The sequence below is a fragment of the Apostichopus japonicus genome, chromosome 16, assembly GCF_037975245.1.
Source record: "Apostichopus japonicus isolate 1M-3 chromosome 16, ASM3797524v1, whole genome shotgun sequence".
NCBI lineage: Eukaryota > Metazoa > Echinodermata > Holothuroidea > Aspidochirotida > Stichopodidae > Apostichopus > Apostichopus japonicus.
The window spans coordinates 32219748-32237151 of record NC_092576.1 but is presented as its reverse complement, the minus strand read 5'-3'; the positions used below and the strand labels follow the sequence as shown (position 1 = coordinate 32237151).

The window sequence follows — 17404 nt, the reverse complement described above, 5'->3', positions numbered from 1 at the left end:
AATTTTTGCAACACATTCATTTTTCAGTCATACAAATTCACATAACCATCATTTTATCTTGTTTCATATGAATATAATTCACATGGGAGTGTTAGTATTAGTGTTAGGGAGTGTTATTGTTAGGAAGTGTTAGCTCAGTGGTTAACGCCGGTGCCTTTCAATCCGGGTCCCGAGTTCGAGTCACTCCAAGATTAATGTATGTCGTCCAGTAACAGAGTTGTTGACAATTGACAATTCATAATCATGGACGTTATATATGAATCTAACTTCTAATCTGACTTCGGTCAGCTTGCGGCCTTGATAAGCCAATGATGTCTTCTTCTCGAGTTCCTGCTTGTAGGAATATCTAAAGTACGTACATATGCAGGGAAACCATTACTTTGGAACACTGTAGTCCCGTAAAAGGTCTTTATCAAGATGAATGAACAGATTTAAAAGCGAACTCTTAACTGGTAGTGAGATGTTCCTGAATTATTTAAATCTGTACTCTGATTTCCTTATCTTCCTTTAATGACTATTTTCACAAGAACCACAGATCTTTGAAAGTTACAATAAACTGACATATTAACTCTGGGGATAGAGGCACATTTCTAAAGCAAAATTTTACTGCACATTAACGTATGAGTACTTCCTTCTTTCCACAATGCTTCTGCTGCACAAAAAAATGTTCATTGAGTTTGCATGCATCTGAAAATTCAGTTTTCTCTGTAACGATTTTACACAAATCCCAAATGACACAAATTGGTTATTTGTACTTGTATATCTGCAAAAGATACATGTTGGCCTTTTTTCGAATAGAGTTAACCTTTTAGACTTTAAATTCTTTAGATTCTTAAATGAATAAATCATTAACAGCACTTTAATAGTTTCATCCTCCCAAAGAAGCAAGTTCTTATGTGAAGTATATTTGTTCTACTTTCGCATTTAAATTGGAAAGGATGAGAGAAAAATATTGATCGTTGGCTTGATATCCCCTTAGTCCGTTAACTATGTTGCCATTGAGAACATTGTATTTATACAAAAACACTAGTGCTAGCCAAAGCAAGGAAAACTTATAGAATGCATTTGGGCAAGCCGTGGCCAGTATAGGTGTTTGCTGAATACATCTTATGAATTAAGGTAAACAGGGCATTTTCTGAACCAAATGCAGAGCAAGACATGATGACATGAATAAGACTGGGCATATTAAGGTAGGCCTAGTTCTGTGAAGGACACAACATTTTTATAGTCATATGTCTGCGAAGCATTGTTACCATCTCTGGTTACTGATGACACTAGAAGCTACATGTCCTTTATTCAAACAACAAAGTTATTGTGCAAATAAAGAGATAACTAGATGTACAAAAATAGTCAAACCAATGGAGTGCATTGAATGAATGGTTCCTAGCTGAAATTGATTTGCAGACTTGATGTTCTTTAAAACAAAATGTACACATAAACACATGCATGAAGTTTCTGAGGTTTGACCCCATCGCCTCATTAATATCTATAATATAATCACCAGAAACAATAGGTTTCTTCTAATCATTATAATGCATCTACACAGTGACTATATGAGGAGCATCTATATAGTATTCCTCTATCGAGTTATTGCACGCCTAAGCTAAATGATGCAAAATTATATGAACCCACACCCCCTCATCAATATGCAAATATGTCAAATTTATCATGATACAACAACACATACCTGTTATCACATAACAGCATCATACCAAGTTTCACTACAATAGGGCATGTGATAATATCAACTTTTAGTGTGGCCCGAAGAAGATTATGATATCGCAGGAGAAATTCCTTTTGTTAAGAGTAACAATGTCTGGTAAGGCTGAGTGAGTATTTTTCCTTATTGAACGCAGCGTACGCAGTTGCCACAAATTCACTTCTGCTTTGAAAAGACTCGCTCATCTGATTATGTCAAAGTGATTGATAGTGTGTTGTCTACTGATAAAGTATCATTCAACCGTTTCTGTCACACGAATAAACCAATTTTTCATACGGATAAGCATATAGTTTCATGGAAAACGGCTGAAGAGCAAGTTTGCCTGTAGTAGCTGGCTCGGAATAAAAGTGAGAATGTTAAATAAGCTCATTCTAATGAAGTTCCTAAATTTAAAACTTGTTTTACAACTTTCACTCTGTTATTCTCATTTCAATGGCATGAGACACTCCGTCTGTTCTCTTTCCTTCCTTAGAGCTGCATGGAACGTACGGACAGAACTTTCACAAATGTTGGTGACTGTGAAAAACAATTATAAAGCCTGATTGATACTCACTGTAGCCCATAATTGTATTTTCGTTTTTTTTTTCTTATTAAAATCACATATTGCCAATTTCAGTACTTACACAGAACTCATTTCATGAATTTTGTTCGATGGGGAAATGCCTTCTGTGGACATCCGTAGGAAACGAATCAACGAAAAGGATACGCCCTTGTAAAACGTCTATGTGTGTTGCTGCGCTTTGTCAACTAGCTGCTACGTGTCAGTGAATGTAAATTTACTCTGTAAATCGATAAGAAGACAATTCTATAATAATGTTCAAGTTTTCGATTGCGATTGTCATGTTATGTGGACTGGACATCGGTTTAGGTGAAGAATTTAAGCATACAGTTACCATATCAGATCAGGTATTATTAGACGGCTGTCAAAATAATGTCGGACTCCAAACCAATTGGCGATTTAATGGCAGTTTACTCTATTACAGAAATCACTTGGTCAAAGATCAGTATGCAAAAAGTATTTCGCTTGTCACAAACTACTCGCTTTTCATACAACCCGTATCTATTTTACACGAAGGTGTTTATGAATGCATTCGGAACGCATCTATAATATTCAGGCATCATTTGCATGTGCAAGGTTTGTATAACATTGTTCGTTTTATTGTGTATTGTTGAAATAGTAGATTATGTGCTTCCTATGGTCGTATAGACTGTATGTTGCTGTGTTGGTTTGTTAAGTTATGGGCAACGGACTGATTGGAGCAGATCTCATTAAATCGTCAACCACAAACGAAATTAAAAGATGAAAACATGCATTTAAAGAAAGTGTTTTTCAGTAGAAAGCATTTGCTAAACAAGTTCTCACTTAATCGTTAACATTGTTTAACCACAATCGAAAAGACATGAAAAGTAAACTGCAATGCCAAGGAAGTGTTTTTCAGCAGAAGCAGTTCTCTCGTAACCATTGTCAAACAAAACACGAATATATCATGAGAACAAATGCATTTTTTAGGAAGTGTCTGTCAGTTGAAAGCATTTTGCCAGCCTAGTTCCAGATCCAGCAATAGTCCTTTCATTGACAATATTAGATGCAAATTTGCTGTTATACTCTCATGGCGTGAGAAGACCTAAATATCCCCCCAAAAAACACCATAAATCTGCATTGATCTGACAGTGATATTGTACAACAAAACGCTTACATCTATCCCAAACATATATGTAATGAGTAATTTCATAAAGAAGATCGATTTATATCACAAAAAGAGCAAGGAATAAATGGGAAATCAATCCTTCTTCAAATTGACGTAGTTTTGTCAGGGATTAACGTTAAGAAAATCTCAACCATTTCATTTTCTTTAGAATATATCTCAATTCAGATAGTTTTCACTTGTAAGTCCTAAAATCCAACGCAGGATTGATATATTTATTGTTTGTTTGATCAGCCTCTTCGTTCTTCCAAACGTCCGTTTTCTTATGTTTAAAAAATAGCGTCCAATTGAACTGGTTAAAACTGTTAAGGGAAAAATGTTAAGGGAATTTTTAACTTTAACAAGTAAGAATGTGTTGTCGGTTGTTACGTCATTAACAATTTCGCACTGATTGAAGCTCATTGATCTCAGCAGATCTCATTAAATCGTCAACCACACAAGAAATTGACAGATGAAAAATAAAACGCAATGTCAAGAAAGAGAATTTTAGTAGAAGTAGTTTGATAGACTAGTTCTCAACAACTTGCAAACAAACATGAAAGAAATGCACTTTCAGAAAGTGTGTCATTTGAATCATTTTTCTGGACAATTTCCATATCCGACAATCCTTTCAGTTTTTTAGATGCAAACTTAAGTAATGCAGAAGGTGACTTTCTGTAGAAGCAGTTTAAAAGGCTAGTTCTCATGAAATCGTTTACATTGTCAACAACAAGCGAAATGTCAGATAGAAAACAAATGCATTTTCAAGAAAGTGTTTCATTAGAAAACATTTTGCTAGACTAGTTCTCAGTTAATCGTAAGCACTGTCAACCACAAACGAAAAGACATTAACAATAACACGAAATAACAAGAAAATGTCTTTCAGTAGAATCATTATTCTCAGTTTAGCGTAACCATTCTCAACTACACACGAAATTACATGAAATGCAAATGTATTCTAAAAAAAGTACGTTTTAGTAAGAAGCATTTTAATAAACTAATAATCGGTAAATCGTAATCATTGTCAACAACGAACGAAATTGCATGGAACACATACGTATTTTTATAAAGTGTGTGGCAGTTCAATTATTTTGCTAGGCTAATTCCAGATCCGACAATAATCCTTTCGGAGATTATTTTAAATGCAAAATTTGTTGTTAAACCCTCATTTAATGTATGCATGTATATTAACATCAATTTTGAACCATTACTTCCTGTGAAGAGACATAAACATCAGAAAACGTGATACAGAAACTTGTATATATTGGTCTGATGCACTGGTCTCACGCTGGTATTGATTTACAACAAAGCGGCTTCATTGAGCCCAAAAATGTATGTAGTAAGTAATACCATAAAGATGAGCGAGTTATGTCTTGGAAATAGCAAAGAATAAATGCCAGAAGAATCCGATAGTTTTTATTTGAAAATACTAAAATCCAAGGCAGAAGGGATACATTTATTTATTTAATCAGCCTCTTTATACTTCGAAAAGTCCGTTTTCTTACCCCAAAAAATCATTTAAAGCAGTATCCTGAAGCTATTATTACGCATATAAACCACACTTAGTTGGAACTATCTTCAAAACATGCCAATGATGTGTGTGAAAACTGGTAGTCAAACATGTAAAAGAAAATATTTGTTAACCTTAAGAAAAGTAGCAAATTCAAAGAAATAATCTGCGTTCGAAGTTTTCAAAGTAATTATAAGTTCCCAACTAACATGCAAGTTGAAATGGTGCTCTTGTTACATAAGTTTTTTTGTTTCAAAGTATATACTTCCTTTTAAATTGGACATATTCGACTGACGACTGTCTGTTCACAAACTGAATTAAATTTTGTGACGAAAATTGCTTGTTTTGTGAATTTCCCAGTTCACAGAAATACATATACTTCTAATCTGTATTTATTATATTTTAAACAGTAAGCTTAGATTGAAGTGTGACATATTTACATTTTCGTGGAATGAGTTATGGTAATAGGGTCTGTGTATAGGAGTTTCACTCTTGGAGTCGGTACAAAATTGAGGGTTAGGAATTTGTTGATTTTCTATTCGAAAAACAAATCCATTTGCATTTGGAAATGTCTAGCAAGCAGATTCATATCAAGTCAGGCCAATGCTTCTTAAATTAATCAGGGAAGAAATGTAGGCTCAAGACAACAATACAAAGTTAGTATTATCTTAGTTGGCCTGATATAGAGCTTCGAATATTAGTCTTGAACGTTAGTATGTATATTTTGAGGGTCTTAATGTAGCCATGTATTACAATTGGTTACGCTCAATTCTAAAATTCATCTTGTGTTAATACCTCAGTATTTCAGATCTTTAGTCGTTTCCCATCTTTTACAACTTTAAACTGCACATTGTGTGAAAGATGCTAAAGTCTGGTCATATAATAATTGATTTCAAAACACAGTATGTTAGTTCTTAGCCAACGGACACTGAGTAACAAATGAGGCATCAATTTGCAAAGGAGACACAAAATAGAAAATTGAACTTTTGAGATGCAACATATTCTGTACAGGCTTGGACGAGCAAAACCTAAAGCACTTACAGATCAAACTGATGTAAAGTAACACTGTGAACCTTAATGACTCACAACTGAAACAGGTTCGTGTTAATTTTTGCTATTCAAGAAAGACATGAACAGCTTTACCATAATTTCAATTGAAGAAGATGAACTAACCAACATCTTGATATTGTAACATTATGACAACATAAAAGTTGAAAAAAACAATGTTATAACAGCAACATCTACGATCAATCCGACGTATATCACTACCGGAGTTATTTTCCATTAATATCGCTCTAACTCTTATTTGAAGATTGAAAGTGATATTCGGATCATCAGTCCTGCATTAGTAAGAACATACGTGCTAAATTATGATGACTTCCATTTATCAATCTTGTTTTATCTATTCATGTTATCCATCTTTACATTGTGGTGAATAAATAGTATTTACCCTAAAGATTACTGGAGAATGTTGTGTTTTTATTCATTTTAATATACTAGTGTGTTATATCCTAGCAAAGGTAGGCGACTTGTTGCAGAAGTTGAACCACCCTTCTCTTGATCTAATGTATCTCGTGAATGCGATACCAGCACAGCAAAGCTCTTCAACTATGTGCTACAGTTACATATTTTAATTTATTTCGTATAACTCTTGTTAAAGCTGTTGATGGTCGCCCAGGCCCGTTCATGATTTATTAACGTTTTCATATTGTAGCTACAATTTAATCTTTCAGGACATGACGTAACATACATCATCTCTCCTAACATACAACCATTTCTCCTAAAATAATTATCTCAACATCTTTATGTCGTAGATTACAAATCTACACATAGCACGATTACAGTGGCGTCGCCAGGGGGGGCACGTGTCCCCCCCCCGGAGAACCTATGCCCCCCAGTGCCCCCCATCTGAGATTTGGGTTGGTAAAAAAATATATACATACTCTCAGGTATTACTCTTCCAAGTTCATTCTATTCCTTTTTTATTGCAGTTGACTCATTAATCAATTGTCATGCTGCTTGTGTGCATTTGTCATATGGGTGAGCGTGTTTGTCTGCTGTCTGTGTGTGTCTTTTACCTCTTGTGAATTGGATGCCTGCGAAATGCCGAAAATCCGGACCTGCTGTTTGAAGGGAGGGACTGCAGTATGTTGCCTTGGTTTGAGGTTGACAGGTTAGGAGCTGACGAAATGTGAGAATGTGAGGGTCGGCAGGCACCATACTTGCCTATATTTGTGGTTCCATATATTAACCCTGTTGTGTAGGGGGTGCAGAGGTCATTTGAGGTCAGATGCTTGTAGGAACAAATGGCGAATGTTCACACCTGCATACTGAGCCATACTCGATGTGTGATCAAACTTTGGATTGCATGGTGAGATCCCTGATAGGAGCCAATAACAATGCTCAGGGGCGAATTTAGGGGGAGGCCATTGGGCCATGCCCCCCCCCCCCCCTTCACGAATGTCGGAAAATTTTTAAGTTTCTGCCAATGCGAGGTCATTAACTGGCAACAGTCAGCTGGCCAAGGTGCAGCCCACAGGCTAGGCACAGACCCGTGCCATAGCCCGGCCCTGGACCAGCAGATTCGATACACTCATTCATTAGGCTACCACACAGATGCTAATATTAGACTTCGTAGGATACATTCATATCACTAACGCTACAGTAAAGACTAGACAGGCACAGCACCGCGCGGCTGAACTGACGGTTTTGCAACGGATGTCGCCCAGGTCTATTTATAGGCGAAAGTTGTTCACCCTTTCAAGTTTCGGTGGATTTGTGATGACTCATTCATAATCATAAGTCATTGCTGCGGTGGGGTGCTAACCGTGCGTGATATTTCTGTCTATATATCCAAACCCACACCATGGATTACTGGAGTGAATGTGTGCTCGAGCAAACAGTCGAATCGAATACGTTCTGACAGACTATTCGTAATTGCCAGCCCTGGCCGGTGTTACAATTGGCAACCCTCTTAGGTTGGAGAGTTGGCAGCCCTCGGGTTAGTGTCCTCGGGAAGGGATTAGCTGGACTTATCCCTTTCATGGTGGGATTAGCCTTGTTGCAATTTATAATTGTGGGTACCTGTGGAATAAATGATAAGAAATCGCCCCTGAAAACCCCCAAAACACATAATGATGATGATATTGACAGGGCTAACAAAGCCCTCGAAGTGTTATTTCCTGCCATCTGGGGACCTTGCAAACCCCAAATTTTCTTGTACGCTCCGCGCCAACCGATGGTGGCGCTCCGCGTAGATAGTCCTGTATATTGCCCCCCCCCCCATACACAAAATCCTGGCTACGCCACTGACAATGCTGGAACTTGTTACATCTTAATAGATAATGGGAGAAAACGAGAAGGACAAGAAAGGAGTCGGGGGACATGCACACATTAATTCAACAAATGTAGGTTCTATTGATAGGGTTAGGCATAATATCGACAGCATGTGGTTCATATCCTCTGCAAAATTCTGGGCGTTGTTACAATCATCCTCAAAAATAGCAATTTCTGGAGATATCTTCAGATCGAATTTAGCATCAAATGTGGCACCATTTTGCATCTAGCCCATCCTCCGTATGAGAACATTTTCCAAAGGAGAGGGGGCACCCCCTCCCCTTAGACCCCTCCCCCAGGACGGCGATCCGTATCCACCTTAGTGCCCCCCATCAAATGCTGGTGCCCCCCTGTGCCCCCCCCCCCCCGACTGAAAAGTCTGGTGACGCCACTGAGCGCGAAACGTGTTGCAGGGCATGGCCGACAGTTTTAAGATATTACTGATTATTATTGATGAGCAGAGAAAAAACATTTCATGTTGGTTGCTTGACCAACTTCATGCATTATTCATTAAAATTACCCGTAAAGCCTTACTACGGTGTTGCCACAGTTTTCTTGTAACTGCGTTAGAGCTTTTGTTCACTGCGCAAATAAATGTCGTCTCAGCAATTTACAACAAATAATTGTTTAACAGTTGTGGCTTGCAAATTGCTCTTGTTGTTCCAGCAACACGTTTAACTAATAGGGTATAGAAGTAATCAAGTTAGCTATGCTGCACAAATGTTACATACATGTTTTTTTTTTTCAATATTAAGGAGTTCGGAAATTTCTTAAACAATACTTCACTTTAACTTTTCTTCACATAGAGAAATTACCAAGTTCTCTCTCTAGAACATGGACGGTCACCTAATATGAAAGAGTCATGAAAATAGACGTGACGGTACAGGAACAAGCATTTGCAATCATTAAAGTAAAATGTTCTTCCTAGATCTTCCTAAAGGATACAGATGTCTGTTAGAAAGATGCCTAGTCCTCAACATTTAACACAGAAAGCATTGAATTTTAATTTTGATGAAATTTTTATATTCTAGTTGTAAAAGTTGGATCATGTAACATCCTTTATCACGTATTAGGGTACTCAATAATTAACATTATATTACCAATATGTTTTATTGTATGAGATAAGTCTCATTTTCTTCATGAGAATTAAGGTGGTGCGAAGATGTTACTCACTGTAATATTGTCATTACTTTCCTGCATTTAACAAGGCCACGCTACAACATTTCATTTTACTTTCACGATAAATGCTATTATAGTAGATTAAAATTGGTTTAGTAGACTAAGGTTTTCGTGACAGATCTCGTATTCAATTATCTGTGGTGAAGTTAAATGACAAACAGAATTTCCTTCGTGGCTTAACTTTCTGTTTCCCTTTACTTTAGCTTCAGTAAATATTGAAGTAATGATATATGTAATGGCATAATATTTATGAAAAGTGAAAGCTCCTCGGAACTACGTATAATGCATCACTAGGCTGATGGTACAAGGAAATAGATGTAAATTTGTAATTAAAACTTAACGACATGGTTTGAAGCATGTTGAAATAACATATGCTCAAGTAACGAAAACAGGAAGTAAAAGTGAAATTTGCTGACATGTGCTTATCTTGATCATTAGTAGATATATAGAAGTTTGTTTTAGTATTAGTACATCGGCACTTTCTTTTTGCTCAAGACAATTCTATCAAACGGCATAGAGGTTTTGTTTTTCGTATTTAATATGTCAATTTGAACAATAGTTTACATTTAGCATTGTCTTTTAGATGTCAGTAAAGAATGTTTCATGAAGATTTATATCACTGTAATAATAGCACTAAACACTTTTTATTGGTCAAGGAGTACTCGCAATGATCCTTGAGGCGTAATGTAATTAGTGACCACTTATGTTCTTGTTATCAAAGCATAGCTTCAACTGTTCTTAAACGCCGTAAAGAAATACACATTCAAATATACATACAAATATAGTTTTAAATTAAAATAATACCATTTTTAATTTCCGGGATGCGATTGAAAGTCACATAAACGACCAATCATGATGTAAAAGCTTAAGATGTTTAAATTTTCAAAGGTCAAATGTGTTGTTGACGGACTTTGTTATCTTGCCGAATATAACCCTTACCGAAATCCCAGATCTGGGCCAGATATAAAAATCCAGATCTGGCCCAGATCTGGAATTTCAATCTGGGCCAGATCTGCTCCAGATCTGGAATTTATATCTGGCCAGATAAAAAAATTGGGCAGATATAACTTGATATAAAATAAAGTTTCATATGGCCCATATAAAATTTGATCTGGTTATATTTTATTGCATCCATATCTGGGCCAGATAAATCTTTATCTGGTTGATATAAAGGAAATCCAGATCAACTTTTTTATGGCCCATATACAATTTTATCTGGTTAAATTTTATTGCATCCATATCTGGGCCAGATAAAACTTTATCTGGTTGATGTAAACAAAATCCAGTGAACTTTTATATGGCCCATATAAAATTTTATATGGTTGAAGTTTATGGCTTCCATATCTGGGCCAGATACAACTTTATCTGGTTGATAGAACGAAAATCCAGATAATCAAGTTATATCTGGCTCTATATGGCCAAATAAATCTTTATCTGCATATCTGGAATAACTGTATGTAAGCGGGTTTTGTCGATGAAATAGGAAATAAGTGGCCAAAACTGGACTAGCATTGAGAGTAACTTTCAAGCATGATCAGTTATCTCTGTTCTGGTACGGAGACCCATACAGAGAGCAAGACACACGCAAAATATAAACACAGAACTCAACTGGATTGGAATGTAGTAGAAATATGTAATGTGCATGCACATTGCACATTTTTACTTTACCTTACCAAAACATTTGCAAACTGATATTGAATACATGTACATTCAAATTTTGGGCCCAGGTAAATCATACTTACTTAAATAAACTGGCATCGCCCGGTACCACTAGTACACTTAAAAATAATACTTGAAGGTTGAGTTCTTTATTCTTCTGTGGTCCTGTAGATGTTGATACTCAATTTCGTTGTGCTATTCTTTTATTTAATATATTTGCTTTAATAAATAAGTTCCAGGAGGGCGATATATGTTCCATTCAGTATCGAAGTTCAGTCCCAAAATATGTTCCTTGTTTCCATCCGTTCCAAAAAATTCGTCCTTACTTCTGACTGTTCAGTTTACTATAGAATCCTTTGCCAATGTCTGTCCTGACATCACTAGGTTATTATTTACGAATCTCCATTACCTTTTCTAAATGTACCAATCCTTTGTATTAAACTTCCTTCTGCTCTCTACTCCTTAAGTACCATGTGTACACTCCCTTTCCTATCTCACTCCCAGAGTAACAATACATGTTTTGTGCACATATGTGCACATATGTCCTTTGTTCAAAAGCGGGCTTCACACTTAATAACCCTCTGAGTCATCCTGTTTCTAGCTAAGACCCTGTGGTTGCTATAGCAACCCAGATAGAGATAGTTATTCCCCCCCCCCCTTTGACTTAGTGTGCACTGTAAGAGATTTACCATTGAAATATATATGCATGTGCAATGTAGTGCAATGTTAATCTCTATGAAAATACACTATGTAAGAACATACAGTCTTACATGTTTATCCAGTTATACCTGGCTTTATATTGCTAGATAAAACTCTATCTGCATATCTGGATTTACTCTATATCAGTTATATCTGTCTTTATGACAAGATAAAACTTTATATGCGTATCTGGATTGACTCTACATCCAGTTATATCTGGCTTTATATGGCCAGATAAAACTTTATCTGCATATCTGGATTGACTCTGTATCCAGTTATATCTGGCTTTATATGGCCAGATAAAACTTGATCTGGCCAGATTAAACCAGATATAAAGCCAGATCTGGGATTTCGGTAAGGGAGCTCATTGCGGCCAAAGAAAAACGTTGTCTATTTCGTTTTCGAAAGATATTTGTAGTTTCCCTACGTGCAGTTCTATATTTTCCAGAACTTGTTTCTCTTGAAGAAAGGAGGAAAGCTGTCGTTTTCTTCAGAAAGTTCCTTTAGGACAGTTTGAGGAGATATAGAGGTACGTTAGTCTATTACGTAGACTCTGTGTATATAACATCCATTGTTCCGTTTTACCCCGCTTTTCCTCTCTAGTCATGTGAACATAACTGGTAATATGAATGTATTTTAGTTACAAAGGAACGCACCTAAGCTTACGTAAGGGATTGTTCATCCTCAAACACCATTTTTTATTGCAATAGTTGCTGGAGATTGTTATTGTGCACCAAACGTGTCAGCAGCGTTTTCATCGTATGGTGCACAGTTCTAGCAGTATTCCTTCGAAGGTTTTTAACTTTAGTTTCTTGAGAGCAAGATATCCATATCAAGTAATAATAATAAAACAATGTGGGACTGCCAAGCGCTGTGTTTGAATATTCCTAAATTTATTTTACTAAAATTTTCAGATGGCGTCTTGGGACACATCGTCGGTCCTCCGGTTTCTACAGACTGTGGGTCACCGATCAAACGTCCGTTGTTTCGCCAGCGGCTTATTGTTGGTCATTAGAATTCACTTGGGCTGGTGGTTCGACGATATGTCATCCAGTCGGCGTGTAATCAGCGGTCTTTCGCGGTTGACAGATGGATGAATGACGGCATACGTTGAAGGGTCACGAACGGATTATAACAGCAAAACAAAAAGCAAATGCTGCAGATATCATTTGAATACAATTAATATCATTTCCACTATTTCTTGACAAATTTGCACAAACGATGAGAAACATCAAATAGCATCCGTTAACCAAGCTCTCAACACAATTATCATAATTATACACCGGTGCTAATATAGCGCAAAATCCCAGAGTTCGATGAGCTTAACAAAACAAATACAAGACAAGAGCATCAATGACGCAGTATCTCAATACTGGAAGTTCTAATTTCGATTCCTAGTTTCTTATCTTTGCTCTGTCTCTACAATTATCAATATCAATATATATAATATTTTGGTCATATAGTTTGACGTCAATGACAACAGTCAAATAAGAAGAGGCGAACAACTCGACCATATTCTTGATGCCCGCCTTGAGAAAGCTAGGCCTATCGACCTACTGTAGGTTACTGTAGACTGTAGTGGTGACTACCATCAAAACTGTGTACACTTCCAATTATCAAAACAACCCACGTTTTTCCATCTCAATAATTTTGACATAAAGATTTCGTGGATTTATGACTTGGAAAAAATAATGTACATATGTAGAATATAAGTTTTAAATTGAAAGTGATGGGTGGCCTCCTCCTCCCCTAATAGCCACCCCAGTTCCTCTCCATTTTAGTATTTTCTTTTAATTCTTTGTATATTTGATGTCAAACATCACAGGTTCAAAAGAAAGCTAAACATACTTCTTATAACCTTATTATATCCTTATAAATAAGACATAACCTTATCCAATTTTTATAGTCTTATAAAAGTTGTAATGCTATGGCCGGCTCCTCTTTTATACATACTCCAGTGAAAATAAAATGTGATAGATTATAATTTTTGTTTTTAATTCTTTTTTTTGGGGGGGGGGGGTTAAAGAAATATACCAAACAAGCTGTTAATTCATAATGATGCTTCATTCTAGAAATGCACAATATACACTCTATTCCAAATGAATAGTTGTTGTATTATCCCATTAACATTATGTTAAATTTATGGAGTCACAGTTAATATATAAGTTGGAAACTTAACTTAAAAATTAAAACACACTGTAAGGCAATCAAACAAACTTACTATACCATGGCCCAAAACTGCCTGAACACCACCAGTACAATGCTAATGTGGCTATTACTAAATGAAGGCCTAATATAGAATGCATTAGGCCTAGCCTAAACTTGTAGCCTTCAGCAGCACAACAAAGTGTATACGTAATTATACAAAATACCTGATGGGCAATCAAACAAACTTATCATGACTCTTGCTCTGAAAAACTACCTGAACAAAAGAACAATCCTTAAATTGATATTACTAAAACCATGGAGCTATAAACAGACGAAGTCCTAATATAAATTAAATACACAACAATGTGTATATGGAATTAGTGTGCATTGGTCGTGAGGGTGACCATTTTCGTATATCTAACATGTAGCTGCCATGAGGCATAGCCAATCTGCTACAAACCAGACTTGGAGGCGGGGCTTGAGTCATAGCCAATCTGCTACACAAGACTTGGAGGCGGGGCTTAATCATCAAAAACAATGAAACAAACAAGTTTTGGAGCGTGTGCAAAAAGGCCTCATTTCAACTGTTTTTCAGAGGGATTTGGCCAAATTTGGACATAAATCGGTGAAAAAGTCATAGAATGAGATACAATTCTGGAATAAAAAATAGTAACTTTTGTTGGCCTATATGATATATGCTTGCTCTGGAAATTCCAGAGAAAAAGAACTTTGTATGAAGACGCTGAAAATTTTTTAAGAGAAGAGAGAGTCCCACTTACTGTTACAATATCTCTATACATGTAATGTATTGAGATAAAAAATGACAATTAAACAAATATAATCATGCCAGATTAATTGTTAGTCATACTATAAAGTTTTAGAGCGGACTGGATTATAAACATGTCATCATGTGGCGCCCCAAATATATAGGAAACAGATGAAGGTAGCGCAACCTTCATCCCGCAAAAAAATACCTGCAAGTAACGAAAATGATGAACAACAAAGTAATTGACAAGAATATACTTTAAGGTGTTGAGACCAACATATGAACTGGTGAGGAGTAAAAGTGCCCAAATCTTATGTATTCGAATGAGAAATATGATTTAATGCAGTGAAATTATCCGTAGACTTAGTTAATAACCATATTCACACCACCACCCACTTTCTCGTCAAACCAAGCAGATTTATAAATGCAACAGATGCATCGAATAAAAAAAAATGAAAAGGATAAAAAAGTGTTACCTTTATGAGTTAATATATCGCTTGACGGCAGCCATTTCTAAGAAATATATCGTAGCAATAACAAGTGTGTGATACAAAATGGGCACAACTCCCGAAATGAAATGCTGCGTCATAACAATAATTAACAAGATATCATAATGAATGCGTAGAATGTTCAACATTGAATTTGGCAAAAAGGACGATGGTTGATGGAGCTAACGAGTAAAACCCAATATGAACAAAAACTGCATTTGAGGGCAAATACGTAGTTTTGTAATGCGCGTGGGGTGCTTGCAGTATTGGGAAGAACTTTTCGGTTGTTCATGGTTTTATTTTTTGGGCGAACAACACACCAGGGAGTAAAGTCATATGCCTACAAATTGATGGCGCTTGTCTGTGACAGACTCAGGATAAGCTCGCTACGCAGCTAGCCTCTGACATTGCAAATGTACAGAGATTATATGAAACTTTGTTTCAACGTCCAGTCATGTAGGTATCGTTCACTTGGCAATACATGCCTATATTCTAGCGCGCACGCGCACTGCCGTAATAATCATCAGCATACATCACCACTGTTCACGTGACACGGTAGGTATTCAGTTCGTTTGAAATATGGTTATCAAACACTTGTGATCAAATACAGACAATTAAATAATACGTGTCAACCTTTGTTTTATTTATGTTTAAATATTTGTGTGTGTATGAATGACTGCCATTTCGTCATTTTTCCTTTGATGTGGCTGAAATTTCGTGAGATCGGATTTGTGCTAGTTTTCTTCTCATATATGCAATCATATGTTAGAACTATGAGGTCACCGGAGATCAATTTCGAAAAACGTAAAAAGCGTTATTTTCCTAGAGCTTTTGTACCCGTTGGCTAATATGTTGTGGATATAACGTTTCAGTGGTGGTGAAACAAAGTTGTCAGGGAACAAAAATTGTCTTACTGTGAGTGCCCAAAAGAGAGTCTTGTGTGTAAAGATTTCAGTTATGATGTACCATTGGACAGCTCATAAATTGAACGCCCTCGTGTCAAATTTAATGGAAAGAGCCCACAAAAGTTGAGCTGTACTTTTCCATACTTGAAAGTGTGAAGCATGATATGATTGGTTCACGGTTACACTTCGGCTATCACCATTAAACGATAAGGGTTGGTTGATGTAGTTTCTGAGTACTTTCCCCAATCCCGTGTGAAATTTATTGGACCGGTCCCACAAAAGTTGAATTGAAGTTATCCATACTTGAGAGTATCATGCATGTTGTCATTGTTCCATGATTACACTGCGGCCATCACAATGAAACAAATAAGAGTTGATTGATGTTTTTTCTACGTACTTTCTCCTTTCCCGTGTCAAATTTAGTGCGGAACTCTCCCACGCTAGTTGAACAGAACTTTGCCATCCCAAGTATCAAGAATGGTGTGATTGGTCCATGATTACACTTCGAGCATCACCATTTAACAATAAAGGTTGGATGATGTAGCTTCTACAGACTTTCCAAGTAAGCGATAAATAGCCCACTGGAGAGCTAGACTTAATACACAGTAATGAAAGAACAGGTTCGTACGGAAGCGTAGAAAGGGCATGTAACTTGACGTTTTGATGGGATGCATCAAACATGATATCCACAACATTTTTAGCAGATGTAGTTTCCGTTCCTCAAGAATGAAGACTACGAAGTGCAAACACTGTTGGTTCTTTGATTTTGAAATGAGGCATAGTTTATCCCTAGTTACACGTACAATGATCAATGAAATAAGTTCGTTACAGTACAGCTTCAATGACAATTCAAACCTTAGACTCGTGATAGCGTTGGCATATTTATGCAAGGCCGTATATATGCGGCTCTGTGCATATGTTTTGGTATATGTGTGTGCACTGCTTGCTTGTTACACCCATACCTCTGTGCGTGTATCCGATTGACAATCTTTATACTTGTATGTTGTAGACGCCATGACGGTGGAAAGATGATTCCAACAATAAAAGTAGGATCTGTCACATTTTATTCAGTTAAGGCAAGAGAGAGTAATGCAGTATGTGTAACATAGAAACGTGGTAACAGAGAACAGGGTGCACACAAATAAGTTTACATACATCAACATTGTAAGTTGGTTTGTGGGTTGCACATATGAGATTAGGACCTTATCGATTTTATTGGACGTCACGAGTAATCAGAAGTCAATGGGATAAAAAACAGTGAAACCCTTGTACCTACCTTATCTCAAGACGGAACATGTAGGTTACCCAT

The 17404-nt window shown here is 36.6% G+C and overlaps 1 long non-coding RNA gene across 2 annotated transcripts in view; it reads left to right on the top strand.

Annotated features, from left to right (window-relative positions):
• The first annotated feature begins 1692 nt into the window (after positions 1–1692).
• LOC139982167 (uncharacterized) overlaps positions 1693–17404 on the top strand; it is an 88601-nt gene continuing 72889 nt past the window's right edge. The window contains exons 1-2 of one of the 2 annotated variants that reach the window (XR_011798013.1): positions 1693–2855; positions 12703–16657. This is a non-coding gene — a long non-coding RNA (uncharacterized lncRNA). Of the gene's footprint in view, positions 2856–12702; positions 16716–17404 lie in introns of both variants that reach the window. The other variant, XR_011798012.1, reaches the window with a different exon arrangement.